The sequence below is a fragment of the Lithobates pipiens genome, unplaced genomic scaffold (genome assembly GCF_037356315.1).
Source record: "Lithobates pipiens isolate NorthernLeopardFrog02 unplaced genomic scaffold, aLitPip1_a1.2 Scaffold_28, whole genome shotgun sequence".
NCBI classification, from domain to species: Eukaryota; Metazoa; Chordata; class Amphibia; order Anura; family Ranidae; genus Lithobates; species Lithobates pipiens.
Genome location: NW_027507789.1, coordinates 215,037,767 through 215,064,501, shown reverse-complemented (window position 1 = coordinate 215,064,501; position 26,735 = coordinate 215,037,767).

Genomic DNA, 26,735 nt, shown 5'->3' with positions numbered 1-26,735 from the left:
CTGGTTAATGAACTTTGTACTGGCTGACTACCCGATCTGGCTACAGGACTCTGGCTTTGCTTGACTACGCTTTTTTCTATTTACCTTTTTATTTTTATTAATAAACGAGTGTGATTTGATTGTACTTCCGTCTCAGTCTGTTTCATGGTTTCTGACAGTTCTTTCAGCATCTACATTCATGAGCCCCATTTTGGGGTATCCCATACCCATATCCCTGTCAATGTGTCATTGTTAGTGGATCAGTGAGCATCTGAGTACAGCTACAGGGCAAGCTCATCTTGCTTTTAGCTAGGCTTCAGCCTCTCCTGCATTGCTTCTTTAATGTATTTGGAACAGAAAGAGGAAAAGATTCGGATGAGCCTACTAGCCAGTAATTTAAAGTGGAGCTCCACCCAAAAGGGGAAGATCTGCTTATTTGCCTTCTCCCCCCCGCACTGCCACGGTTGGCACCTTTCTGGGAGGAGGGAGAGGGGTTTAGCAGGTACCTGGTTTTGACAGGTAACTTTGCCAGAAGTTCTCCCCCCTCCCCTTCCCCTGTCACTGGGCATTCACAAAGTGCAGCACGCTTCACGCATGCGCAGTAGGGAACCGGCTGTGAAGCCCAGGGCTCATGTTAAAAATCATTTTGCCCCTGTACAGCCTACCTGACATGCCCCCCTCCTTTTTTTTGTTTTATATTTTTTAACAGCCTTGTTAGGGGGGGGGGACTTTGTTGAAATATCAGGGGTCTAGACAAACCCCTAATGTCTAATATTTGAGACAGAGAAAAGCACAGAAGATAGAGATTCTCAAGTCCCTTCTCCTGCAGCCTCAGCTGCACTGGACAGTAATTGAATGGGAAGCGCTAGGAGGCTCCCTGAGCATTCACAATTATAAACAAAGTAAACGCAATGCTTCAGTGATGAATGGACAGAGTGAGTGACTGGTGCCAATCACCCACTGTGTTTATTCAGGAAAGGAAGAGGGCGGTAAATAAGACATATTTACCACCCCCTGCTCTCCATCCTGAAACATTCCCCTGTGTGCCCTCAGCAGCTGCTTGTGGGAGAGGAGAAGAGGGAAGCTGGCAATGCTGCAAGAGGGGGGACACACAAAGAGGCCCGGACAGCAGGGGGGTGGGGACGCAGATACCAATCCCCTTTCAATGCAGTCAGAAGAAGAAAAAAAATGAGAACCCGGCAGAGCTGCAGGGGGGACAACAAGAGTTGGCAATAAGGCAGTACAACCGTCGCCCCTGCCCAGGTGCTGGGCCCCTTTTTTGTACTGCCTTATCAGTGGACCTGCTGACGTTGCAAGGCTTCACTGCTGATTTCCCTTAACTGAGATGGCGGCGTCAGCTTTCGAAAGCCAATTGAGAAATGGGCGCGGGCGAGGACACCGCTGGATTGGTGGATAGGTAAGCAGTGGCGGCCAGTGGTAATTTTAATGGGGGGGCAAACAATTCCACCCAACCACCCCCGTCGGTTAGTTGGGTGGGTCTGGTGCACTCTTACCCCATCTATGGCGGGCAGCACTTCTCCTGAGCTTTCCTACCGGCGGCTTTCCTTGCTCAGCTGCGGCGTCCACGGCTTTCCCTTCCCTTGCTCTCCACGGCATCACGGCGCCTTCCATTTCCTCCCTCCACCTCGGCGGCCAATTGGGACTTCTCTTTTCAGCCAATCAGAAAACGGGTCTTGGACCTGCTTCTGATTGGCCAGATTGAGGATCAGTGTTTCAATAGCGAATATCCATTCGCTGTTGTAACACCTGGGTGGGCTCCTGGCGCAATGCTGTGTGCCACGAGCCCACCATACTTTGAAACCTATTAGAGCCTTTGGCTTTAATCGGGGGCTTAAAAAAACACCCCCACCGCTGAAATTTACACGCCCGGCGTCCTGAAAGGGGCCAGACACATGAATAGGGGGTGGTGGTGTCTTGCAGAATAGCGGCCGTGGATAGAGCATGGGGGGGTGACGGCCGTGGCTAGAGGGTGGCTGCGCGCCGGCGCCCCTAATAGACGGGTCGCCACTGCAGGTAAGTGTCCTAATATTAAAACTCAGCAGCTACAGTATTTGTAGCTGCTGCCTTTTTTATTTTTATTTTTTTTCTGAAGGCTCTGCTTTAAGCACCATTCAAAATATGAGACTAGCAGCAATCGTAGTAATTTCACTGGTAGGAGAGCCAGCAGCACAAGATCACTGCAAGGATGAAAAAAAAAAGAACCATGTAGGCTGGGTAGGTTTAGCCCTATGTTTCCATGCCTGTGTGTAGTGAAAAGTAGAAATAAAAGTATGCATTCATAAAGAATAAACTATGAGCTATAACAACAGACCACAATTTACCATAAAAAATAAATTCTAGAAATCCCGTTGTGTTTGATTTTCCGAAAGTGATAAGAGAGCCTTGCCTCTTTTCTTACACATCCGCCATACACTTGCTCTCTATTCATCTTCGGAATGGGATTTAAATTCTAACCACATTTGCAAGGCAGCTCAACTAATTTGACTTTACGCCGGGGAGACAAAGCAATAACACTGTAGCAATAATGGCTCCTCTCCAGCTCTCAGGAAGAAGAAATAAAAACACATGTGTTACGGAGCAGATAAAAAAAAATATATATATATATAAAACTAATATCACAATGGGGGGACGACATCGGCTTTTAATCGTTTCAGCCGTAAACATCTCTTTGTGCCGCCTTTTGTTAGGCTGCTTTTGTAACATTTCAATATCTTCGTAAATACCGGGCTCCTGCGGTACGCCGTCTGGAAGCCTGTAATTTTGTTTCTGCTATTAAATGTCATAGACGTTCGCTCTGATGTTTTTGTAAACCCTTTTTTGGACATTTTCTGTAAGGAAAGGCGCTCTTTTGTGGCTTTTTTGTTTTTTTTCATTTTCAGATGACAAAAGGACCTTGCACTGATAATAGGAGGTTTGTGGATGGAAGGGCAGGAGTGTGACGCGTCTGTACTAGACAATAGGCCTTCACCTTTGTACAGAAGTCGGACTGTGACATAGACGAAATACAAGAATATGCTCGCAGCTAGAAACGAGAGAACAAAAAAGGAAAAAAAGATTTATGGGAAAAGACCAATAAAATTCATTATAGGCCCATTAGATCAGAGGTTATCAACATGTCAGGATTGAAATATAGACACTACTATAGCCTTGCCCTGGAAACTCCACCATTGTCACCTTCATCCTTCTATGACTGCTTGGTGAATCACTCACCCAGAAACATTTTGCTATAAAGGAAAACCGTCCCTCATCTGTGGCCAGAGTTTCGTTATTGGGAGCAAACCCTTCTGCCCTCTTTCCTCCACAACAAAGGGAGTAAATACTTACCTTTCACCTGGCTCTAGCAGGGTTCCTTGAGAACCAAGACTGGTTCCCTGTTGCCTGCTCTGTTAGTTTGACCCACCCCAGTCACACTACAGCCTCCTCAGCGTACCATAGAGAAGTGGTCTTCAACCTTTTTGGCTCCAAGGACCGGTGGACGTAGGGAGTATGGTGGTTGTGGTGGATGGGTCAGGGATGGGATAGTTGCAAAGTCTGCCCCTGTCCCGTTTCATACCACAACCCCCCCCCCTTTATAACAGTGTCCACAGTCCCCCTTCACATCACAGTTTTCCCCTTAAAGTGGTCCCACCAGTGGCGTAACTAGAACCTTCAGGGCCCCAATGCAAGAAACCATGAAGGACCCCCCTGAACCCCAGCCAGGGCCCTTCCCTCCGAGTCCAGCAGTGGAACTCCAGGGCATGGTCACAGGTATGACCTTTGTGAGCCCTAGAGTTCCACCACTGGTATCAGTAGTTTTTTTTTTTTTTTAGGTGCCCCATTGTGGGACTGTCCCTAGGCAGGATGGGGTCCCTGTCCCCAGAAGAGATGAGGTCCTTTTCTCCAGGGCAGATGAACTTACTGCCCCCAGGTGAGAAGGGGTCCCTGTCCCAAGGGGAGGTGGGGGTCCCTGTCCCCACGTGAGAAGGGGTCCCTGTCCCCAGGGGGAGATGGAGGGGGTATGTAATGGTGTGTGGGGGATGGGGTCCTCTCACTCACCATGACCAAGCTGTAGACCGCGCACTCATCCATGTTGGCCTTGGCTCCATCCAGCGTGCTGGACAAGAGATCAGCATATCTCTCAGAAAGACCTTTCATCATCTGTGTATGACGGGGGAGGAAGGGGGCTGGCAGACAAGCCTGCAGTGTCCTCCGGGGAGCCGGCTCTCATAGGGCTGCACTGCATCTGTGTGCTTAAAGTTTGTTTACCCGGGAGAAGTATGCAGTGCAGTGTGGGCCAGACTCAGGGGGGGGGGGGCGGGACTCTGGCTGGGTAGAACAGACATCGGACTGAGCGGCAACGCATGGAGCAGGAGAGGGGTACTCTGAGTAGCCGGCCGAGGACACAGGTCATGCGGGGAATGCACAACTAAAGAGCAGCCAGTGCGATAGTCGAGCATGGAGCTCTGCTAGTCACCCTCCACCTCCAGTCACCCGTGTGCATGGTGCACTGGTACCCCTAGCTGCCTATGCTGCTGCCGGCCATATGTAGAGGGGGCTGCATGGGCCCCCTGCATAACAGGGCCCAGTTGCGGTCGCGACTGCTGCACCCCCTATAGTTACGCCCCTGGGTCCCACAGTGTCCTCAGCAGTTCCCTTTCACATCACAGCCACCCTTTACATTACATTGCAGTCCCTTTTACATTAATGTAACGGGGACTGCTTTGTAAAGGGGGCACTGTAATGTAAAGGAGGGCTGTGATATAAATGGGGCACTGTGATATAAAAGTGACTGCACTGTAAAGGGGCCGCTATAATGTAAAGGGTGGCTTTGATGTAAAGGTGGCACTGTGATATAAAGGGGACTGCACTGTAAAGGGGCACAGTAACAGCGCCCCTTTACATCACAGCCCCCTTTACATTACAGTTCCCCTGCAGTCTGCCCCTCCCCTCCTCTCCTCTTTAACATCAATCTCTGCCTCCCCTGCTCAGGACTCCTACCTGCAGGGCAGAGGTTGTTAGCAGTCTGTGTATTCTCCTCAGCTCCTCTGCCCACAGTTTACAACAACCCAGAGGGGCGCCTGCCCAGCCGGGTACACTCACAGTTTCCAACGAAGTGAAGATGACAGGTATCAGCCAGGTTGTCAGTGTCTGTTAAGAGAGCTGAGTGCTGCCTGGCTGTCTAATGCCCAAGCGGGAATATGTCCAAAGGAGTTGGGACCCTATGCTTTCCCTCCTCTTCAGGAACCTTTTCCTGCTGTTAGAACTGTCTATAACAGGTGGGGTACCTGACCCTGCTCTACCAACTTGCAAAAAGCAGACCAAGCCTGTGACCAAGGGCCTTAAATAGGCTCTGCCTAACTCATGGCTGCCGGGGTCATATGGCAACACCACATCATGTGACCAAAACATGTCTCCACTCCCCAGTTTGGATGTAAACTCAGCACAAAGATATGCCTCACACTCTCGTGTTTTGGCATTCAAGCAGTTAACCACCATAGGGTTCAGATGAGTTCCGTCAGTACACGTTTTCCAGCGGGTAATATAGGTAAAAAGACTCCAAATAGTGTGAACGTCACTTCAGGTAGCCATGCAGCCACGTCCAACGAGTTTTGTCATACCGACTTCGTCCCCGGGACGAAGTTGGTATGACGAAACGCATCTGGACATGGCTGTACGGCAACCGCTAGTGACGCTCACGCACCACTGTAAGTGACGATACAGTAACCAAAATTTCAGTGTTTATCCTTATGGCGCATCACAGGAAGCACCTCCATGGTTAACAGAGGACAAAATTAAAATTAAACTTGGGAAACTTAACATTAATAAATCACTGGGACCAGATGGCTTGCATCCGTGGATACTTAGAGAACTCAATCAAGTAATTGCCAGACCATTGTTCATAATTTTTACTGACAGTCTACTGACTGGAATGGTACCAGCTGATTGGAGAAAAGCCAATGTAGCACCAATATTTAAAAAGGGCCCAAAATACATCCCTGGGAATTACAGGCCAGTTAGCCTAACATCAATAGTATGCAAGCTCTTGGAGGGGATGATAAGGGACTATATACAAGATTTTAGTAATCAGAACGGTATCATTAGCAGTAATCAGCATGGATTCATGAAGAATTAGTCTTGCCAAACCAATCTATTAACCTTCTATGAGGAGGTGAGTTGCCATCTAGATAAAGGAAGGCTCGTAGACGTGGTGTATATGAATTTTGCAAAAGCATTTTCCCAGTTCCCCATAAACGTTTGCTGTACAAAATAAGGTCCATTGACATGGACCATAGGGTGAGTACATGGATTGAAAACATGCTACAAGGGCAAGTTCAGACTGTGGTGATAAATGGGGAGTACTTGGAATGGTCAGAGGTGGGTAATGGGGTCCCCCAGGTTTCTGTGCTGGGACCAATCCTATTTATTTTGTTCATAAACGACCTGGAGGATGGGGTAAACAGTTCAATCTCTGTATTTGCGGATGATACTAAGCTAATCATGGCAATAACTTCTCCACTTGCAAAAAGATCTGAACAAATGAATGGGATGGGCAACTACATGGCAAATAAGGTTTAATGTAGAAAAATGTAAAATAATGCATTTGGGTGGCAAAAATATGAATGCAATCTATAGACTGGGGGGAGAACCTCTAGGGAAATCTAGGATGGAAAAGGACCTGGGGGTCCTGGTAGATGATAGGCTCAGAAATGGCATGAAATGCCAAGCTGCTGCTAACAAAGCAAACTGAATATTAACATGCATTAAAAAGGGGATCAACTCCAGAGATAAAACAATAATTCTCCCTCTCTACAAGACTCTGGTCCGGCCGCACCTAGAGTATGCTGTCCAGTTCTGGGCACCAATCCTCAGGAAGGATGTACTGGAAACAGAGCGAGTACAAAGAAGGGCAACAAAGCTAATAAAGGGTCTGGAGGATATAAGTTATGAGAAAAGGTTGCGAGCACTGAACTTATTCTGTCTGGAGAAGAGACGCTTGAAAGGGGATATGATTTAAATTTATAAATACCATACTGGTGACCCCACAATAGGGATAACATTTTTTTGCGGAAGGGAGTTTAACAAGACAGGTGGCCACTCAATAAAATTAGAAGAATAGAGGTGTAACCTTAAACTACGTAGAGGGTTCTTAATGTAAGAGCACAAGGATGTGGAATTCCCTTCCACAGGCGGTGGTCTCAGCAGGGGGGCATCGATAGTTTAAAAAAAACTATTAGATAAACACCTGAACGACCGCAACATACAGGGATATACAATGTAATACTGACATATAATCACACACATAGGTCGGACTTGATGGACTTGTGTCTTTTTTCAACCTCACCTACTATGTAATACTATGTGTGTTTTGAACTATCAGATCAGGGGAGGAATGACCACTGTGATGGGGTATCTCTGGCATCTCCATTATATGAACGCAATTTTACCTTGCCGGTTTGTGCGTATATTACCATGGACTATGTGTTTTTTTTATAAATGCTGTATTTAATTTGAGGATATCACACTATCTGGAGTCTTATTTCTCCTACAGTGGTGTGAAAAAGTGTTTGCCCCCTTCCTCATTTCCTGTTCCTTTGCATGTTTGTCACACTTAAGTGTTTCGGAACATCAAACCAATTTAAACAATAGTCAAGGACAACACAAGTAAACACAAAATGCAATTTGTAAATGAAGGTGTTTATTATTAAAGGTGAAAAAAAATCCAAACCATCATGGCCCTGTGTGAAAAAGTGATTGCCCCCCTTGTTAAAACATACTATAACTGTGGTTGTCCACACCTGAGTTCAATTTCTATAGCCACACCCAGGCCTGATTATTGCCACACCTGTTCACAATCAAGGCATCACTTAAATAGGAGCTGCTTGACACAGTAAGGTCCACCAGAAGATCCTTAAAAGCTACACATCATGCCGAGACCCAAAGAAATTCAGGAACAATTGAGAAAGAAAGTAATTGAGATCTATCAGTCTGGAAAGGGTTATAAAGCCATTTCCAAAGCTTTGGGAATCCAGCGAACCACAATGAGAGCCATTATCCACAAATGGCGAAGACATGGAACAGTGGTGAACCTTCCCAGGAGTGGCCGGCCGCCCAAAATTACCCCAAGAGCGCAGCGACGACTCATCCAAGAGGTCACAAAAGACCCCACAACAACGTCCAAGGAACTGCAGGCCTCACTTGCCTCAGTTAAGGTCAGCGTTCATGCCTCCACCATCAGGAAAAGACTGGGCAAAAATGGCCTGCATGGCAGAGTTCCAAGGAGAAAACCACTGCTGAGCAAAAAGAACATCAAAGCTCGTCTCAATTTCTCCACAACACATCTTGATGATCCCCAAGACTTTTGGGACAACATTCTGTGGACCGATGAGACAAAAGTGGAACTCTTTGGAAGGTGTGTGTCCAAGTATATCTGGCGTAGAAGGAACACTGCATTTCATAAAAAGAACATTATACCAACAGTAAAATATGGTGGTGGTAGTGTGATGGTCTGGGGCTGTTTTGCTGCTTCAGGACCTGGAAGACTTGCCGTGATAAAAGGAACTATGAATTCTGCTGTCTACCAAGAGATCCTGAAGGAGAATGTCCGACCATCTGTTCGTGTACTCAAGCTGAAACGAACTTGGGTTCTGCAGCAGGACAATGATCCTAAACACACCAGCAAGTCCACCACCGAATGGCTGAAGAAAAACAAAATGAAGACTTTGGAGTGGCCTAGCCAAAGTCCTGACCTGAATCCTATTGAGATGTTGTGGTATGACCTTAAAAAGGCCGTTCATGCTCGAAAACCCTCTAATGTAACTGAATTAGGACAATTCTGCAAAGATGAGTGGGCCAAAATTCCTCCAGGACGCTGTAAAAGCCTCATTGCACGTTATCGCAAACGCTTGGTTGCAGTTGTTGCTGCTAAGGGTGGCCCAACCAGTTATTAGGTTTAGGCGGCAATCACTTTTTCACACAGGGCCATGATGGTTTGGATTTTTTTCCACCTTTATTTACAAATTGCATTTTGTGTTTACTTGTGTTGTCCTTGACTATTGTTTAAATTGGTTTGATGTTCCGAAACACTTAAGTGTGACAAACATGCAAAGGAACAGGAAATGAGGAAGGGGGCAAACACTTTTTCACACCACTGTATATTACCCGCTGGGGAACGTGTACTGATGGAACTCATCTGAACCTTATGGCGGTTAACTACTTGATTTCCAAAATACGAGCGTGTGAGGCAAATCTTTCTGTTAGTTTACATCCAAACTTGGGAGTGGAGGCATGTTTTGATCACATGGTGTGGTGTTGGATGAAGTTATCAAGTATCGAGCCATAGATTTGACCTTAATAAGTGCGATTTATGGACTTTAAAGCAGAGTTCCACCCATAAAATTCACTTTCCAGTATTCAGCAGTAATAAACCTAAGCAACAACATTTGAAAAAAAAAAATTTTTACTCACTCTTTCCTGGCTGTTGCTAAGGGGTGCTTTGTAATCTGCCTCATCCTATCCCTGGCACCTGACGTAATTTCCCTCGGCGCCCGTACTCGCTAGTGCTCCTGGGAGATTTGTGTCATCAGGAGTCAGTGGGCAGCGCTGAGGGCTTTATTGCCATCATGATGGGGCGGGCACTTCTGACGACGCCCGTAGTGATGGCAACATCAGAAGTGTAAGGAGCTGCGAGCCATACCTCCTGCGCATGCACGAGAACGGGCAGTGCATGCTGGTCGCTCAGCTGCACCTGATCCCGGAAGATAGTGCTTGTGGGCTTCACATGCCCACAAGCAATATGGAAATTGCCAGGAAAGAGGAATATAAGATATCTTCCTATATGAAATCGCCAATCGAGCGGCGATACATCCCAGGAAGGTGAGTGCTATAAACAGAAGTTTTAAACTAACAATATTCATCAAAAATATAATATAATATGCACAGTATCACTTTTTGGTGTGTTATTTAGAGATCTTTGCTGATCATTTATCACCTTTAGCGCTACTGTTTATCTGTTCACATTTATACTTGGTAGCCTACTTGTATACTTTTTTATTTGTAAGTGGCTGCTTATTCCAATTATACATCTTTGTATTATCATTTTATTCCATGGCGCATTTGTGCATTTTGTGAGATCTTGTAGTTTTATAATATTCAACAGACCAAAGTGTCTATATTGTTCTTTATTATAGAAACTTGATAGAGTATATGATTGCTTTGCATAGTATCAGTCACAAATAGTCGTATATAGCATCAGGTCAGGATGTTTTTGAAAACTGATCCTTGAAGCATTTCTATAGCTGGAGCCTGTAGGCACACAAAACTTAAATCTAATGCCGCGTACATACGACCAGACTATCCGGGAAAATGGGTCTAAAGGAATCATTCCATCGGATAGTCCAATCGTGTGTGGTATAGTCCGATCATTTTTCTTAAAAAATTCCAACAGACCTAGAAATAGAACATGTTTCAAATCTGTCCGACAGACTCAATTCCTATCGGGAAAACCGGTCGTCTGTATGCTGGTCCGATGGACCAAATATGACGCAAGGGCAACTATTGGCTACTGGCTATTGAACTTCCTTTTCTAGTCCCATCGTACGTCATCACGTTCAAAACGAACAGACTTTCAAAGGACTTCAGTCCGTTTGTGTGTAGGCAAGTCCGTTCGGTCAGAAGTCTGTTGTAACTCAGTCGAAAGTCCTTCGGGAAGACCATCAGACCTTTTCTGACGGAAAGTCCGGTCATGTGTACGCGCCATTAGACTCACCGATTTTATACAGAACATTGTTTGTTCTGTTGGTCCTAACTCAATATAGAATATTAGGGCAATGTGTAAATACATCCATACGAGATACCTGTGTTTCTACTGATGATTGGTAACAAAAACAAAAAAGCATGCCGAAAACTATGCACGGCAAAGCGTCCTTGCTGCTCCTAAAGGTACAGTGAATGGACAATCTTGTTCTCAGTCTGATGGAATATTAGGGCAATGTGTAAATACATCCATACGAGATACCTGTGTTTCTACTTATGATTGGTAACAAAAACAAAAAAGCATGCCGAAAACTATGCACGGCAAAGCGTCCTTGCTGCTCCTAAAGGTACAGTGAATGGACAATCTTGTTCTCAGTCTGATGGAATTTGGTTGCCCTATACAGTACACACTGTGTGGGATCTTTAAGCTTTTGTCTGGGGCTGTGCACACAAAGCTACAGTAACTCCCTGTACTGACCTCTGATTTTAGCAATCTCTAAACTTGAGGAGTTGCTTGAAGTGGTTGTAATGTTAATTTTTTTTTTCTTAGAATAAATTTTTTTTTATACCTACCGACACCAAGGATGTCTGCCCTGGGAGACGTCGAGGGAGAACTGCAACCCAAAGAGGCAAAGCACGCAAGGATGGCACAGAGTAATAGGAAATGGATCATCCTCCACAACACACAGAGTATAAGAGGTCCAGGTAATGTGCTACAGGTTGTTCCAGTCGAAAGAAGACTACCACAGGTACATACACTTCTGGTCCTTTCCCTCTCCCGCTGCTCCATTATTATTATTATTATTATACAGGATTTATAAAGCGCCAACAGTTTACGCAGCTCTTTACAATACAAAAGAGAGACAGTGCAGTTACAGTACAATAAAAACCAAGATGGTTAAGAGGGCCCTGCTCAAAAGAGCTTACAATCTAATAGGGTGGGGCAAGTGGTACAAAAGGTTGTAACTGTGGGAAATGAGCCAATGGAAGTGATAAAAGATTAGCTGGAGGTGTGATAGGCTTCCCTGAAGAGATGAGATTTCAGGGATTGCCTGAAGGCAGCCAGAGTGGGACATAGCCAGACAGATTGAGGTAGAGAGGCTCTGGAGAAGACCAGGATATGAGCATGGGAGGAGGAGGAGACAAGGAAGCTTGAGAGCAGGGGGTCTTGAGAGGAGTGGAGAGGACGGTTTGGGCGGCTAAGGGTACCTCAATTTTGAATGAGAATCTATTTGGAAATGACGGGCACATGTTGGGATATCATTGGATCCAACAGAACACAGCCCCCAACTGAAGAAGCCCCTTTGAGCGAAACACGTTGGAAATTTTGTGTCACAGACTACCATCAACATTTCATTGGTTTAAACAATGATAGCCATGTATTTGGCATCAGAACTCAAGCCTTGACCCTATTTGTTATTGTAGTTAGAAGTGTTTGGTAAGGCATATATATAAATCTATGCCAGCCCGTCTATTAGAGGCTGGCATAGCACACTGTGTATATTTTATTTAAAAACGAGCCGTGTAAATATTGAATATCAGCTGTCTTCAGGCCGGTCTCATCACTCGCAGCTGCTTTGCAGCTCTGATAGATGTCTTCTGTGGGAGGGGCTGTGATCTCCCTCTGACGTCAGAGGGAGATCACGTGGCCGCTCCTCTCCTCCACAGAAGACACCCATCGGAGCAGCAAAGCGGCTGTCAGTCATGTGCCCGACCTGAAGACAGCTGATATTCAGCAATGGGGGGGCCACCAGAGAGAGACAGAGAGGGCGCTGACAGGGAGGAAAGAGGGGTGTGAGGGGGGAGTGAGGAGAGCAGAGAGCAGGCAGCCTATCACAGAGGGAGGCACTTTGACCATGGTGATCAGGACGGAGCTGCCCTGGTTATCCTGGTCTGTTTAGAGAGGCCATACAGGAAGTGGTAGGTTTAGGTGTTTTTTTTTTTTTTTTACAGTTTTGAGGGTGGCAGATTACATAGCACAAGTGTTGTGCTGTGTAATCTGCTTTAAGGGACAATAATTGAAAAAAAAAAAATCGGGGTTAACAAACGCTTTGATTTCTATTTTTTATAGAGATGATGTTCTGTACTATTATCCAGTTGATGTTGTGCTGTACTTTTACTATAGGGCTTATGGCCCTCTTATGCTTTTAAATATTAAAGATTTTGTAATAAAAACTGATTGTTTTTAAGTTGGTTGCAATACCTTTCTGAGAGACCACCTGAATCTTCCATTATTGATGTTTTTTTGCAGTTTTCCATGTCAGGATCACTTAAGTGCTCCTGCTCCTCATTCTAGTATCTGGGGGTTGGCTGGTGCATTCCCCCTGTCTGTGTTCACCTGGAAGGTGATTGATCTGGTCAGTCACCTGATATAAGCAAACCGAACACTCTATCCCTTGCTTGTGACAGAGACAGTTACCTACATTTGTTCCCGATCAAGCTTCCTGTTTGTCAGCCATGCTTTGCTGTTGGATTTCCCTGTGTATGACCCAGATCGGATATTGGACTATTTCCTGAACTCTGCCTGCCTTTTACTTGGACTGTCATAGTACCACGCTATCTGTCTGCTAAACTGCAAGTATCTGTTTGCTTTGCTCAGTTCGCATCTGCCTTGGCATGGTGGCCAGCATTGTGTATAAGTCCTGGGGGCAACCAAGTACCGGTAGACCTGCTTGTCTTAAGGGAAAAGGGGCTGCTATAGGTGAAGCACAGAGTAGCTAGCTATAGTGTCTGACCACCTGTGTTGGGGTAGATGTGACAATTTTGAAATTCTGGTCATGGTACATTTATGCTAATACTGAGGAGATGGTGGCTAATTACAGTTTTGGTCCCGGATGGAACACTATATTTATTCCACTTGCAAAAAACATGAAGCAAACATTCCCTGTACTAAGCCATTTCTTGGGTATTGATAGAAATTGATGCCATGATGCCCAGTTTTGATGCTCGTGTATAGGGTATCGATGAGCCAAGAAATAAGAACTAGAATGATACACCGTCCTTGCCATTTCTAGCACATTGTGTTCTTCCAGTTATTTCCCCAGACATGAGGAACCTCACCATATGTGTTGATTTTCCACGTACCAGTTTTGATATATTGTTTGACTGCTGTATAAACAATCCTATAACATATAACTCTATTTAGTCTGAGAAACACTGTGAGTGGCCCCCAATTGGACTGTTTCTTTGAAAGCTCTCTTAATTGGAATTGGCCACCTCATCTCAAGCCGCGTACGTTTTCTGTGTAAATAGATTTCCCACAGACAGAAAAGCACCAAAGCCGAAGGGGTGTCCAGCTTGAGCTTGCATCAATCACAAGGCCTGGGGAGTGGAGCTTTTAGGAATATGTCAAGCGCAAGAAACGTCTGGTACAATTCTGCTGCCGTGTCTGCTATATTTATCGAGAGTGGTTTATGCTTCATTTTACAAGTACTTTCCTTGTCCATGGCCAATGAAAAATCATCTCCAGTCAGCAGGAAAGACACCACGCAAAGTTCAAGAATGCAATGAGAGAGTTCCTCGTGGATAACACTCACTGCAGAAACTTAATCAGGATGCTCACTACTAAGACACTTATTTGTGTTATATATGTATGTTTTGTTTAGGAGTCCTGTATCCCCATAGACATGTTAACTCCTGAAAGCTTTAGTCAACTCTGAGTTGTACACAAAAAGATAAAAAGAAAGCATGCAAACCACATAAGAAAAAAAAGAAAATATAAAGGAACCTTCCTGCTGTACAATATCAGTCCTCATCTAGAAAGAGTGATCCACAATCTGCACCAACACTGGTCACGAGGTCTCCATTGTAGAGGCTTGTTAAGCCACAATGCCAAAGCATGTATACAAAGTGTGATCACTAACACTAACCATGTGTCAGGAAAATGGGCGAAGAAAGAGAGTCCCGGAGCAGAAGACAAAAGGACATAGGTGGAGGGACGGCATGACAGTGCTGGGAATAGCACAGTGCCGCTTTAAGAGAAAGGGATGTCAGAACTTTAAGGGGAGTGGTCAGGGGCTGGGCGGTACTCAGGCAAAAAGTAATATGCCTGGAAGGAGGATATGACATCAGTCTCGAGCGGAGGAAGAAGAGATTCCCACCCACCCGCCTGGTGTTTTTTGGGGGGATAGTTGTTTTCAGGAAAAAAAGGGTTTATTAGGCTATGGCAGTCTTTTGGGTCATTGGAAGAGGTGAAGGAGAGGTACATGTATGGAACATGTAGTACCCATCCATGGGATGGGAGTGGTTATTGTACTTCCGGGTTACGAGGGGTTAACCCGGAAGGGTTAAAAAGGGTAGGTCACTGTGACACGTTGGGTACCGCCTCTGAGTCCAGGGTTTCCGACTGGAGGAAAGAGTTCAAAGTTCAGATAGTTGTTCACATAGACCAGTGGTTTGGTGGTTGCACTTTGTTTATGACCCATTTAAAAAGGTTTTGAAGTAACAGTAAAAAGTTTAAAAAGTTATTTATTAAATCCTATATATTGTATTAATAAAAGGACGGCTGGCCATTTACTCCACACCTTGTCGAGTGTTATTTATGGGTTAGGTTGGGTAAGGTTTTAAGGTGGTCAATGAATGGGCTTAGGCCCTACATATGTCATGGTTAATCCTGCCAGTACCCATTGCTAGGACCTGGGCTTGACCCGGGGGCCTCTGGTGTGTCTGGCAGGGACTCTGCTTACTGAGCCACTTGGAATGCTGGACAGCTCCTTGGACAATTCCTTGAATGATCTTGTCTTCAATCTTGTTTGCCTTGAACCTTGAACCCTTTGCTCCTCCCATGAACTTCCTGATTTAAGCCATGTCTCTGCACTTCCTGGTTGCCAGAATATTGTGCCTTCACCAGCCAATATCTTGCTCCTGCTGCCGACCGTATCTTCGCTACCATTCGTTACCAACATTTGGCTTGTTTCTCAACTACGCTTCTGCTTGATCCCTACCTGCTATATCTGCTACCGGACCCCGGCTTGCTCACCTCCTGGTGGGGCTTGTCCTGAGGACCGCGGCGTGGCACTCACACGCAGCAAAGCCCATCTCCACCATTAGGAGCTCTGGTGAATACCGGTTAGTGCTTAGACCCTGCACCTCAGGTGAACCTGTGTCATCAGCCAGGGTGACCTGTGTGAATACCTGCTCTGCTGCTATAGCTACTGGCCTCTGAGCCTGACTCCAGACTGTGACACCCGTCATGGTTGTACCTAGGGTTGCCACCTGTCAGGGATTCACCCAGACAGTTCGGGTTTGGAATCATGCGTTCGGGGTTTCAGACCACCTGAAACCCGGAAACAATATTTAGACCAGACTATGGCTTCCCAGCAGGGTTGCTGGCTGCAGTTGTGTAAGCTGAGAGTGTCTGTTACACTCTCTTTCACACTGTCCAAAGCCAGCACTAACAATCCCCCCTCCCCCCACACAGACGGGAGAGGGCTTGATCTGCTCCTCTTCCTCCTGCCCATACCCCTTTGTGTCTGCCCACACTCCAATCCCCTGGCGCTGTGCCTCAGAAAAGGAAAGTTGGGGCCGGGAATTTAAAGTCCAGCAGCCTCAGATACATCTGGATGAGTGGTGCTGACTGCCAAGGGGTGAGTGAGCTCACCGTCCATCCCTGTCTGTGACTGAAGTCTCCCCCCTTCTCTCTCTTGCCTCTGAGTACACTAAAATAAATCAGGGTTCTCAGAGCACCCCTTACATCAGAGTTCCCCTTTACACCAGAGGCAACAGTGTTCCCCTTACATCAGAGTCCTCTCCATACATCAGAGTTCCCCCTTAGATCAGGGTTCCCAGAGCATCCCTTATGTTAGAGTCCCCAGAGTTCTCCCTTACATCAGAGACACTCACCCCCCCCCCCCCCCCAAATGCAGTGTAAGGGAACTCTGTGGACTCTGATTTAAAGGGGGACTCTTGATATTAACTTAATTTGATTAGAAATGTTATTTAATTGCAAAATATATGTATAGTATATATAAAAAAAAAGATTGTTGTGCGCCACTAAAGTGTTCGGGTTTGACTTGAAGAAAAGGTGGCAACCCTAGTTGCGCCAGACGAATCCCTGCACGAATTCGTGCACGCAGGTGCACTCTGGCGCTCGTGCACGCCATGACAGATGTTGGCGCCCCCTGGTTTATTTAAACTTACCACTGACACATGCAGGTTGCTGGATTATCTTCAGCTTCCTGTGTCTCCTGTGCCCTGTATATCCCGATCTTTGGACTTCCTGCTACCGACCCGGCTTGCTATACCTGTTTATCCTGAACCTCTGGTATGACCCCCAGGTTCCGTCCTGACCTGTGCTCCTGTCTGTCTTATCGCGTTTGACCCCAGCTTGGCTGACTACTCTGCTATCTCCTGCCCTCTGTGTATGACCTGGCTTGCTGCTGTATCCATCTCGAACCGATTCCACTGTGTATGACCCCTGGCCTGGCTACTGACTCTGTTCCTGGTTCACCCTGCTGTTCCATACCTGGAATCCCTCCTTTCACGGCTGCCAACACAGTTCACCCAGTGCACCCCAGTTGCCCTCTGCTAACCAGCTCATCCAGCAGCACCGGCAATCCGTGCTTCTTTGGGCACCGCACTCCCTGTATCACTCCCACGGGTGCATTGCACTTAGCCGCAAGGGGCGCCCTCTCAGCAACCCGGCTTTACACTCAAGACACTATGCAAGCATATACAGTATATGGCTTTAAAAATTGAGAGCAGTAGGCACAGATGTATATACCGGGGTCGCAGGGGTCACAATTCCGACCCAGCCCAGGGGGCCTGTAAGGATTCCTGTACACCTGGATAGGAGTGATGGGGCGGCATATAGAGGAACCGATCCCCTCCATTTTCCTCTTGCAGCCTTTTGGAAAATGGAGTAGATCAGTTCCTCTACATGTTGCCCCGCTGCTCCCTCCTATCCACCTCCTGCTGCCCCAAGCTCCTTTGTAATTGCTCCCCTCCTCTCCCGCAGGCTGCTGTGGCAGGATCTGTCGGGATGGAGAGTGGGGAAAGGGCCGGTAAACATGTAATTTCCCTGGCCCTTACTTGCCTTAATGAATAGAGTCAATGATCCTTACTGATCACTGACTCTCTTCATTCATAACCAAAGCATGAAAAATAAATGGCTTTGGGATGTAATGAATATATGGCTTAATAGTGTGCACCCTCATCCCAATAAGGTGATTTAAAGAGAAGTGTTGATGTCTCTGGTCTCCTATCAGGGGTGTCAACAGAGGAAGTGTGAGCATAGGGACTATTACGGGGCACATATAATTTTTTAAGAAAGATTAAGATCAAGACATTAATTAACATAAAAACAATTTATTCAAAAATACAAAAATATAAAGATATATTATCTCAAAGTATAGGTCACAATTTGTAGAGACGGGTGAGGTAATTGCTCGACTAGTTTCGCTTCACAGCTTCATCAGGACATTGGTTTAGTATGGCAAATCATTAAACATTATAGTCACAATATAAAAAAAATATATAGTCATTTTGGTATGGAGACATAATTAAAACATTCCAACGCGAGAGCACGTTCCTACCTCTCCAGCCTTGTTCCAGCACCAGGTCAGATCCGATGGTGCAAAAAAGAGGAGAGAGTCTTTCCCGGCGACTGGGAGGGGAATTTTTCGAATGCCGACTCGGATCCAAATATAGTTACTATTGACTGAACATAGAAGAATATGGAGTATGAACAAGATTTTTTTTTTAAATTGTGGATGAGAGAAACCAAGGAAAGAGGTGAGGTTGACTGGAAATTGAAAGGTGATGAATGTGAGTGAATGTACAGTGGTGTGAAAAAGTGTTTGCCCCCTTCCTCATTTCCTGTTCCTTTGCATGTTTGTCACACTTAAGTGTTTCGGAACATCAAACCAATTTAAACAATAGTCAAGGACAACACAAGTAAACACAAAATGCAATTTGTAAATGAAGGTGTTTATTATTAAAAGTGAAAAAAAATCCAAACCATCATGGCCCTGTGTGAAAAAGTGATTGCCCCCTAAACCTAATAACTGGTTGGGCCACCCTTAGCAGCAACAACTGCAACCAAGTGTTTGCGATAACGTGCAATGAGGCTTTTACAGCGTCCTGGAGGAATTTTGGCCCACTCATCTTTGCAGAATTGTCCTAATTCAGTTACATTAGAGGGTTTTCGAGCATGAACGGCCTTTTTAAGGTCATACCACAACATCTCAATAGGATTCAGGTCAGGACTTTGGCTAGGCCACTCCAAAGTCTTCATTTTGTTTTTCTTCAGCCATTCGGTGGTGGACTTGCTGGTGTGTTTAGGATCATTGTCCTGCTGCAGAACCCAAGTTCGTTTCAGCTTGAGTACACGAACAGATGGTCGGACATTCTCCTTCAGGATCTCTTGGTAGACAGCAGAATTCATAGTTCCTTTTATCACGGCAAGTCTTCCAGGTCCTGAAGCAGCAAAACAGCCCCAGACCATCACACTACCACCACCATATTTTACTGTTGGTATAATGTTCTTTTTATAAAATGCAGTGTTCCTTCTACGCCAGATATACTTGAACACACACCTTCCAAAGAGTTCCACTTTTGTCTCATCGGTCCACAGAATGTTGTCCCAAAAGTCTTGGGGATCATCAAGATGTGGTGTGGAGAAATTGAGACGAGCTTTGATGTTCTTTTTGCTCAGCAGTGGTTTTCTCCTTGGAACTCTGCCATGCAGGCCATTTTTGCCCAGTCTTTCCTGATGGTGGAGGCATGAACGCTGACCTTAACTGAGGCAAGTGAGGCCTGCAGTTCCTTGGACGTTGTTGTGGGGTCTTTTGTGACCTCTTGGATGAGTCGTCGCTGCGCTCTTGGGGTAATTTTGGGCGCCCGGCCACTCCTGGGAAGGTTCACCACTGTTCCATGTCTTCGCCATTTGTGGATAATGGCTCTCACTGTGGTTCGCTGGATTCCCAAAGCTTTGGAAATGGCTTTATAACCCTTTCCAGACTGATAGATCTCAATTACTTTCTTTCTCAATTGTTCCTGAATTTCTTTGGGTCTCGGCATGATGTGTAGCTTTTAAGGATCTTCTGGTGGACCTTACTGTGTCAAGCAGCTCCTATTTAAGTGATGCCTTGATTGTGAACAGGTGTGGCAATAATCAGGCCTGGGTGTGGCTAGAGAAATTGAACTCAGGTGTGGACAACCACAGTTATAGTATGTTTTAACAAGGGGGGCAATCACTTTTTCACACAGGGCCATGATGGTTTGGATTTTTTTCACCTTTAAAAATAAACACCTTTATTTACAAATTGCATTTTGTGTTTACTTGTGTTGTCCTTGACTTTTGTTTAAATTGGTTTGATGTTCCGAAACACTTAAGTGTGACAAACATGCAAAGGAACAGGAAATGAGGAAGGGGGCAAACACTTTTTCACACCACTGTAAATGTTAAAAGGAATTAAATTACTAAGTAAGAATAGTTCGGTTAATATTGATCACCTATTGTTGTAAACAATACGTGAGCCCTAGAATCTAATTTAGCAATATAAGATCCAAGTTCTAAATGTAGCGGATAACACCGTTGTGTAAAAAAAAGTATTAGTAACACACCATGGGAGTGAAGGGATAAACCAAGAACCGTATGGACACCAACGTGAGGATCAAAAAAATATTAAAAAAATGTTCAATCATAGTTACCCCCTATTGAATTTTTAAGGGACAGGACAGGATCTGTCGGGATGGAGAGTGGGGAAAGGGCCGGTTAACATGTCATTTCCCAGGGCCTTCCTTGCCTTAATGAATAGAGTCACTGATCCTTACTGATCACTGACTCTCTTCATTCATAACCAAAGCATAGTAAACTGTTTACTCTGCTTCCGTGTGTAAATGAACGAGAAGCATTGGACAGAGCTGTTCATGTCCATTCAGTCCGTGCTGCTGAGGCTTCAGAGCCTGGGGTGCCTTAGGGTTTCTTTAGGGATGTCTTTGCAAAATGCCTAAAAATTGTAAGAGGATCAAGCCTGTCTTTTAGTTACACAAAGCCTCAGGTTTTCATTGTGCACCATTACAACCTTCTAGCCACCAGCATCCTAACAACAATGACATCATCGGTTGATAAGAAGGACATTGGGAGGCTACAGAGCAGGCTTGTTTGCTCCTTGCCTGCCCCTCTCCGTCAACACTGTCAACACATTGGTTGAGTGAGGAATAGAAGTGTGCAAGAGCTTTAGCTGCAGCTCTCCACCCCCTCCTCTGAGCTACAAACAGATGAAGAAGGATTTTATCACAATTCTGTACTTTTGAAGGGATGTAGAGAAGAGATGACTGCAGATAAACAAGTATAACTTATGTAGGAGGATTTTTTTTTTCATCTCTGTGTATTACCTGAGGCCAGTCAATTCATATAAGAGAGTTTACAACCACCTTAAGGTAAAAAAAAAAAACTTTCTGCCTTTACAACCACTTTAAATACATTGTTTCAAGACTGCAAGTTACCTTAAAACTGCGGCCTCTACACACGGCCAGCCAGGACTGCTGAGCTGTAACTTTCTGTTCTAAACAACACAGCTTCACACCATTACACCCGGCTGACCGAAACAACACAGCTTCACTGTAGACCTGAACAGCATGGCTTCACTCATTACTCCCAACAAAGGGTTAAGCACATCTCTTCTATGATTCCCAGACAGGAAAGGTTGTGCTATTTGCACAGTGATGAGGAAAGTACGGGCGGCACGTGCTACTCCTTACAGTGGATGAGCAAACACTGAAACATTAACATGTCGTGTATGACATATCACAACCAAAGTGTTCTGCAGATCAGTGTCTGTCTGCTGGGAGCCTGCAGAGCCCACGTTACCTACATCTCCCCGCAGCTCAAACAAACCACCTGCCAACAACTATCCTCCGCTCATCTCCAGTATAACAATGATCTATTGGTAGAGCCCACAGTGCTGGCACTATTATTCTGGCATGTACCTGGCTTACATCTACTAAATCCTTCTCGGTGTCCATTGTTCAGATAAAGCATATAGAATATAGAAAGCTAGCTGTTTATAAAAAGGGGTCCAATGATTTACAGTGTTCTACAGTGCCTTTGAAAAAGTATTCATACTCCTTGAAATTTTCCCCATTTTCTCATGTTACGACCAAAAAACGTAAATGTATTTTATTGGGATTTTATGTGATAGACCAACACAAAAGCAGCACATAAAAAAAATGATAAATGGTTTTCAACATTTTTTAACAAATAAATATTTGAAAAGTGTGGCGTGCAATTGTATTCAGCCCCCATCTGATACCCCTAACTAAATATCTTGCCTTCACAAGTCACCTAATTAGTAAATAGAGTCCACCTGTGTGTAATTTAATCTCAGTATAAATACAGCTGCTCTGTGAAGCCCTCAGAGGTTTGTTAAAGAACCTTTGTAAACAAACAGGAAGGCCAAGGAACACACCAGACAGGTCAGGGATAAAGTTGTGGAGAAATGTAAAGCAGGGCTAGGTTTTAAAAAAAATCTCCCAAGCTTTGAACATCTCACGGAGCTCTGCTCAATCCATCATCCAAAAAATGGAAATTGTATGGCACAACTACAAACCTACCAAGACATGGCCGTCCACCTAAATTGATAGGCCGGGAAAGGATCAGGGAAGCAGCCAAGAGGCCCATGGTAACTCTGGAGGAGCTGCAGAGATCCACAGCTCAGATGGGAGAATCTGTCCACAGGACAACTATTAGTCGTCTCTCCACAAATCTGGCATTTATGGAGAGTGACAAGAAGAAAGACATTGTTGAAAGAAAACCATAAGAAGTCCTGTTTGTAGTTTGCAGAAAGCCATGTGAGGGACACAGCAAATGTGCAAGAAGACGCTATTGTCAGATTAGACCAAAATTGAACTTTTAATTGGCCTAAAAGCAAAACACTACGTGTGGCAGAAAACGAACACTGCACATCACCCTGAACACACCATCCACACCGTGAAACATGGTGATGGCAGCATCATGTTGTGGGGATGTGTTTCTTCAGCAGGGACAGGGAAGCTGGTCAGAGTTGATGGGAAGATGGATGGAGCCAAATACAGGGCAATCTTAGAAGAAAACCTGTTATGCCGCGTACATACGACTGTTTTTTCAGTCAGAATAAACTGACGGTCTTTTCGACGGAGTTCTGCTGAAACGGACTTGCCTACACACGATCACACCAAAGTCTGTTTGTTTAGAACGTGATGATGTATGATGGGACTAGAAAAAGAAAGTTCAATAGCCAGAGGCCAGTAGCTGCCCTTGTGTCGTTATTGGTCCATCGGAATAGCATACAGATGAACGATTCCTCTCAGCTGGGGTGAGCTTCCGGCTCAAGTACACAACAGGGTCCTCATCCCCCCCAATCATCTGGGACAGTACTGCACCCAGAACCAATTTTGAGGCATCTGTTTGTACCAGGAACTCTTTTTGAAAAAGACGGGAGCTATCAACACTGGTTCCTGGCACAAAGCTTGCTTAAACCGGCAGAACGCTGCTTCTGCACTCCACTGAACAACAGTTGTGTTCTTTCCCTTGGTGAGATCAGTCAGAGGCACTGCTAGACTGGCAAAGTTGGGGACAAACCTCCTATAATAGCCCATAATGCCAAGGAAAGAACACACTTGTTTCTTTGTGAGTGGATGGGGCCATTTCTGAATAGCCTCCATCTTGTTTAGTTGGTTACTGTGAACCCCGCCCTTCGGAGGGCATCCAAGACCAGCTGGACCTTCGGTAAGGGACTCTCCCAGTCCTGACTAAAGATGGCAATGTCATCAAGATAGGCTCCTGAGAATTCCTTATGGGGTCTCAGGGCGAAGTCCATGGCCCTCTGGAATGTGGCTGGGGCCCCATGTAATCCGAATGTCATTCGGGCATACTGCCATAAGCCCTCAGGTGTGGCAAATGCAGTTTTTTCTTTAGCCTCTGGGGAAAGTGGGATCTGCCAGTATGCCTTGGTCAAGTCAAGAGTGGTGATGTACCGGGCCGGTCCTAATCTCTCGATTAACTCATCGGCCCGGGCATGGGAAACGCGTCTGGCTTGGAGATTTCATTTAACTTGCAAAAGTCATTGCAGAACCGCTAGGTTCCATTCAGCTTGGGTACAAGGACTATAGGGCTGGACCAGCTACTTGAAGACTCCTCAATGACCCCAAGGTTCAACATACTCTTAAGCTCGGCCGAGACAATATTCCGGCAAGCTTCGGGTATGTGGTAGGGTTTGAGGTTTACTCGAACGCCAGGGTCAGTAATGACATTATGTTCAATTACCGAGGTTAGGCCCGGTAGGTTTGAAAAAATGTCTCAATTCCTCTGCAAAAACTCCCAGGACTCCTGTTTTTGAGAAGGGGCGAGAGCCTCTGCAATCCCTACCTTCTTAATCCGATCAGGGAATCAGGGTCTTCTGGGACTTTCAGACTGACTGTCAAAATCTGTCTATCTTTCTATGGTTTGATCAAGTTGACGTGGTAAATCTGGTAGGGTTTATGTTTGGTGGGCTGATGGACTTTATAGTTGACCTTGCCCACCCTCTCAACTACCCATGTCGTACTCCTTGCCACTTGGCGAGAAATGTACTCTCGACGGTAGGCACTAAGACCAGCATCCAATCCCCAGGTTTAAACTCTCCAATCTTGGCAGATCCGTTGTATACACGACTCTGGGCATTATGCGCAGCCTGCAAATGTTCCCGTACTATGGGCATAACTTTTGTTATTCGGTCCTGCACTTGAGACACGTGTTCTACCACACTCCGATACGGGGAAGCTTCTTGTTCTCACGTCTCTTTCATTATATCCAGCAGTCCACGGGGGTGTCTCCCATAAACCAGCTCAAGGGGGGAGAATCCCATGGAGGCCTGGGCTACCTCTCTTATGGCAAACTACAAGGAAGGAAACAAGCAATCCCAATCCCGACCATCCTCCTCAACTGCTTTCTTTAGCATTCCCTTTAAGGTTTTGTTGAACCGCTCCACTAACCCACCAGTTTGTGGGTGATACACTGAAGTCCGCAAGTGTTTAATCTTAAACAGGTTACAGAGTTCCTTCATCACTTTTGACATGAACGGGTACCTTGGTCTGTCAAGATCTCGGATGGGAGCCCTGTTCTCATGAACATCTGAAACAACTCCCGTGCGATGACCTTGGATGAGCAATTTCTTAAAGGGACCACTTCGGGATACTTGGTGGCATAGTCGAGGACAACTAAAATGTATTGGTGTCCCCTAGCTGACTTAGGTAAGGGGTCCACCAAATCCATGGCTATGCGATCAAAGGGAACCTCGATAATTGGAAGCGGTACCAGCAGACTGCGAAAATGGTGTATTGGAGCGGTTCTTTGACAGGTAGGGCACAACTCATAGTAGTCCTTAATTTCTTGATATACACTGGGCCAAAAAAAAATGCCATAAAACCGTTCCCGAGTTTTAGCTGTCCAAGGTGACCCCCAAGTACATGCATATGAGCCAAATGCAACACCCTAAACCTAAAAAGTTTGGGTACCACCAGTTGTTCCAACACTTCTTGATTGACCTTAGTTACTCGGTACAACAAGTCATGATTCACAGCAAAATGGGGGAACTTCACGTCTGCCCCAGGGTGCTGTGGTTCACCGTTTAAGACCGTGGCCTGTTCCCTGGCAGGGATTAAAGTGGGGTCCCTCATCTGAGCAATAAGGAAATCTTTCCGGGAGCCCCCGAGATCTGACATGTCTGGCTCAGAGAAGTCACTTTCCGCTTCCAACCCCACAAACACCTCCAGGGGACCGGGCTCACTTTCTGCAGGTTCAGCAACCCTGTACTGATCCTTAGTAACAACCTCTTGCAACACAGTATTATTCACCACCTCTGTGGGTTCTTGCTTTTTGGGGGAAACCCCGAACCTTTGAGATTTTGCTCATACAAGTCCCAAAACATGGGGCAGTCTCACCCGATTAGTAAATCATGAGGTAATCCTGGGACCACCCCCACTTTTAGTGTAGCCGTTCCTGCTGGTGTACACAGGGTCAAACAGGCCACCGGATAGTTTTTAACATCAACATGCACACAGATGAGCAAAACCTGTTCCCTTGGTACCAGCTTTCTTGGCAACCCGTCCGATCGGAGCAGAGTAACGACACTCACAGAGTCACGGAGTGCTACCACCTCCTGTCCATTGACCCGCACCACACACTCATGCGGATTTATGTTGGTTGCAGCACATAATGCATGAACATACATGGAGCTACGGCGACCCATGTCGCATTCCATTGGTTCTTCCCGAGTTGGGCACTGGGCCGCCAGATGACACAGTTGATGGCAGGACCAACAGCGAACCTCACGGGGTTCCCCCTGTCAGTTCCCTGGAAGCTTAGGTCCTGGGGTGCTCCTGGTAGTTGTATTATCCCTCCTAGCAGCCACTATGCGATCACCGGGAGACACACTGGTGCTGGAATGCACTTCTTTGAAATGAGCTAGCTCTCTTGTGACAGAGGGACTCTCCTGGAACTTTTCTGCACAACTGTAGCGCTCAACATCTGTAGCCATCTCATCCAGGGACTGAGGCTCGGACTGAGCCACCCATCGGTGGATCTCCCTGGGTAGTCCATGCAGGAAACGATCTCGTGTGACTCCACAATCTGAGTGGGTGTCTTTTCCTCAGGTTTCAGCCAATCTTGGAACAAGTGCATCAGGTGGTAGAGCTGTGCACGGGCAGGCTTAGCCTTATCAAAGCACCAGCCATGGACTCGGTTCGCCCTTAAAGCGACAGTCACTCCCAGCCTTGCTAGGATTTCTGCTTTCAGGAGCTTATAATCGCATGCTGATTCAGGGGCCAAATCACAGTACGCTTGTTGGGGGTCTGTGGTCAGGAAAGGAGCCAGTACATCTGCCCAGTCTTTATCAGGCAGACCCTCCCTTGCTGCAACCCGCTCAAACATAGCTAGGTATGCTTCCACGTTGTCGTCATCTTTTGTAGGGTCCAGTAGTGGACATTTCCACACAGCGTGCTGTTGTGCCTCGCTCTCCTACTCAAACAGCTCCACACTGACACTT